General features: G+C 29.5%; 1 long non-coding RNA gene across 1 annotated transcript; it reads right to left on the bottom strand.

Annotated features, from left to right (window-relative positions):
* Window positions 1-148: 148 nt before the first annotated feature.
* Window positions 149-3,932, bottom strand: LOC132714282 (uncharacterized). The gene is made up of 4 exons (XR_009623544.1): window positions 3,825-3,932; window positions 2,564-2,619; window positions 1,847-1,920; window positions 149-224 (listed from the first exon to the last, which is right to left on the bottom strand). It is a non-coding gene; the product is annotated as an uncharacterized LOC132714282 (long non-coding RNA).
* Between the last annotated feature and the right edge of the window lie 562 nt (window positions 3,933-4,494).

The raw sequence follows: 4,494 nt of genomic DNA, 5'->3' as shown, positions 1-4,494 counted from the left end.
AAACACCTAAACACGTTTTCTAGGAAAACACCCGTGTTTTAGTGTGAAACATCAGTGTTTTGTGAAAACACCGCAACATGTTTTAAAAAACTGTTACAGATAGGTGTTTTTTCACATGTGTTTGGAATCAAAACACTGAGATTTAGAGTGTATATAGTTTATTCAACTGGACTGTAAACTCCATTCCGGGGCGCACTGTGTCGGGACATAACACTATGTAGGAGCTGTAAATATTCAATATTAGTTCTACATCAAGGAAATAGCCATTGAGAACATAAAAATAAAACATGTTTAGCGACTCATGTAAGACAAATCGGAATTGCCTTAAGAGCAATTTAAAAAAGTTTGTTTTTTATTTTGATTTCGTCAGGGTTACATTTGTAACGATAGACTAATCATTTATTAATAAACAAATACAAATGTAATAAAATAAAAATTAAATATGAGCACAGCGATATTAAGCGTGAATTATCTACTTTGAAGAATATTTTTCAATCTTTATGCCTTTGGCAAATTGAGTGACCTACTGTTACCATTTAAACTGATCCTTCTAAATGCACTACTCCTGGAAGCATATTGAATTAAATAAGATGTACATAGACTAAGAATACTTCAGGGTTCTCAGTATCTACTAAAGAGGTTCTTGATATTTAATGATATTTTGGATATCTGTTTTCTTCTCTTTTGTCAGAAATATCTGCAAACCATTATGATATTCATCCCCTATAGTAAGTGAATTTGGCATAGTGGACACTTTCTATTAATAAACTGAACGATAAGAGTTTGTTTAATTAACAAATCAACATTACTTCTCCTTCAAAGAAAGATACAAAACTATTTAACTGTGGCCGGTTACATAAAAACATTATTACATACTATGAATGAAATATTAATGAAATAAAATGCATGTTTCTATTTTTCGTATTTTCACTGTAAAAAATATTTTAACTGCAATGAAACATATTTTCCGTAATTCCAGACTATTTTCTGCGTGGATCAGATAATACACAAAATTAAAGTGGCAGTCTTTTGAATCGTAAGGTATAAAATGAGAAATATTATATATTTTTTTTTTAAACACGGGATTTGTTTTTATCTATAGTGATATGAAATGATAATATTTTATATTATGCGATGAAAGTCATTCCTGTTTTACATTACCCTCCAAGATCCTCTAAGTATTAACAAAAGATGTTTTCAGTAACTTTGATATATAAAGTAAGTAAATTTATTATATACTGTATCCTATTAATTAAATTTTGAAAAATATTGATGAAATTAAATGCTGTTTTTCACTTTAAAAAATTTCTTTTCACTGCAGTGAAACATATTTTTAGTATTTTCACTGGTGTCTAGCCGAATACTTTCTTCTTAATTCTGCCAATGCACGCAATTTAAAGGAAATTCTTTCAAATTGTAACGTCAAAAGAGAAGAGAAATGTTTATGATAAACAGAAAATTCAATTTTTTCTACCACTACTCATGAAATATTTATTTTCATACCACTCGACGAAATTATATCTACAGCTAAATGTTAATTTGAATTACATGTACATGTATATCAGACTTATATAAAAAATATATATCTATATCTATATATGTGTTTATTATTTTTTCTTCATTATTTGATACATTTTGTTAAAAATAATTTATATTCGTCGAACATTCGAAATATTTGGAGTAAATAATTTAATATTATAGAACGCTCATAATTATTTTTGGTTCAGATTTCTCCTTCGACGCCATTTGTACAAAAAGACAGCCGTATACAAAATAAGTAAGTAGATAGACAAAACACATGGTAATCAAAAAGGTACATTAAAAGTGGAATATAAAAAGATTTTACTTGTATCCATCAACCACTGCAGCCATAAAATACCATACTATTAACGGCAGGATAAACATGGTTGTCCTTGCACCCTGCATAAACATAAAATACGATTATAATTCTTCGATATAACAATATTGCCAGAGATAATTAAAATGAAAGTCTGAATACATTTGAAGCTACACACGTAAACATTGTATAAAATTCATAAATATTTTGATATGACATGAACAATTTCGCAAATATTCATTTTTATCAAACAAAAACAATGAAGAATGAAATATCACTTCAAGCTACTGAAAAAGGATTGATAAAGGAATAGCTCTTTTTAAAAACTAAAGGAGGAATCGGTACTTTACAAATTTGATCACATACTGAGAAAATTGACGAAACGACAAGATAAAGATCCGGAACATAGGTATGCTTATTTGAAGTGAGCTTGAGCCATTTGCCAACATAAAAAACAACACACTTTTTACATAAATATCTTCATGCATTTTGAATTATTAAATGAAGAAAATAACAAGCAACGAAATTATGTCAAAGACAAAAATTGTCCATGTATTCTCTCTTACATGAGAAAAAAAATTCTTCTTATGTGCTTATATAACCAAAATTACCGTATGTTTCAGACACGTTTTGCTTTGTTCTTAATCAAAATAAATGAAGTACATGTATTCCTAAGCATCTGAATTAGGTACCAAAAATTATAGAAAATGAAAGTCGAGTACTCACACGTTGCTGTATTTTATGCTTGTATCAAATAAAGAGATATGTCTGTGAATATCACACTGAAAATATAAAGGAAATGGGGAACAGTCGATATTTTCAGATACACAGACAGATTATTTACTTCATGTTGTAAGAAATTGGATTAGTAACACATTGCTTTGGATTATACGATGTTTTGACACGTCTTCTTGTAAACAGAGATAAAACTCATAATTTAAAGATTATCTCGTGAGATTATGTAACATTCTGTTAACATTCGTTTTATTTTAAAGACATTATTTTAACATTACGTATACGAAATGTTTATTTTATTAGAAATCAATAGTTTTAAGGATCACCTGAGAACAATATGTTGCCGGGATAAATTAATCTTAAGCTAGAACAAAGTTCTCCCATTTAAGCTGATTTACTCGGTGCAAACACACAGAAAAAATGAATAATTACTAGTAATAAATGATTAATGGTTGAAACGTTCATAATGTTAACGTTAACAATTAGGCTGCATAACATTTTATTTGTTTCAAACAATATTTATTGTCTAATGAAGTCCAAATCTTGGCATTTGTTATCCCGTTTTCGTACCATTATAAAATACAAATGTGCATAGCATGCCTTTGTGGTAACTGCATTATTAGTATAACGACCCAAAAGTCTGAAGTTTCGTCATAAATGAGAACAGTTCGATCTAGCTGTTGATTTGACCATCTCTTTGCCTTTTTGAACATGTCTACGTCCCTGGGAGGGTTATGATATTATTGGAAGATAAATAGATAGACAACACCATTTCCATAACCTTAGATTTAAGCAGTCACAGTTGTTGGTATTTGGAGTTAAGCTTTAGATGCACAATGTTGGCAAAGATATTGGGGATCATGCTCACTTTTATAGTCAAGTCAAGTCTGTTCAGTTAAACTTTTTCTCTTTTTTACATTAATTACTTAGCCATTTAACAATCTCTATGCCATTTAGAATTTTCTGACTATTAGGAGGCGCTAATTAACTGCTGTGACAATCTATACGTATACTTGTTCCAGTTTCGAGATAAGCTTACTAATTGTATAAATCGGAATGGTATAACCCTGATCACCGTGCACATTAGAAGCGATCCCCTGGTCTAATTGATTATAGCAAATGTATACTATGTATAACAATTATGTAGTTGATATTAACAAAGCTGCTAATATAAAGATAAAACGCGGCATTAGATCTTGGTATTCTCTATAAGCACGTACGTACGTACGTACTGAATGTCAATATATCTTACCCATTTGCACGTTTTCTCGAATGCATCGTCCCATAGGATAGCTGCCTCGGCCCGTGACTTCGCAGATGATCATACTTTCAACACAAGATTGTGTCTATCTATAACACTAAAAGAAAATAGAATCCCTAAAGAACGCCATAATTTGCCTGCAAGCTGTTATATAATATTACGTGTTATGCCCAGCTGCAAGTTACATCAGTAGTTCGCTTTTTTATAACCTTTCATTTTAAAGTTAACAAATAAGAAAGATTATATTTTTTCTGAATATTAATATTCATTTAATCTGTAGATGATTCAAAATCATAACAGTTACTAACATATCAGTCACACGTCACTAAAATTAATGTTGGTCTACCATCAGAAGATCACACTAAAGGTTAGTTACACAAAGTGGACTTGGTGTGCACTATATGTGCACCTGAAGTGCAATATAGAGGTACACTAACTAAGTGATTGTATAGCGGTTACCAAATAGAAGAAGAAAAAATAGAAAAAAGTAATATTTCAGATTTTGTCACATACTTTTTATAGATATTAATATTTTGGCATGGTTGTATTTTTCATTATTTTTTTTCTTTATTATTGAAAAAAAAACTTTAAAAAAACATTTAATTAATTCATCAATTTCACTCTTTTGTACTTTGTATAATTATTGATTTAAATCAATATA

The sequence above is a fragment of the Ruditapes philippinarum genome, unplaced genomic scaffold (assembly GCF_026571515.1).
Source record: "Ruditapes philippinarum isolate M1 unplaced genomic scaffold, ASM2657151v2 ctg1290_1_1_1_1, whole genome shotgun sequence".
In the NCBI taxonomy this organism is placed as follows: Eukaryota; Metazoa; Mollusca; class Bivalvia; order Venerida; family Veneridae; genus Ruditapes; species Ruditapes philippinarum.
The sequence above is the reverse complement of the archived record's forward strand: the minus strand, read 5'-3'. Positions and strand labels throughout refer to the sequence as shown.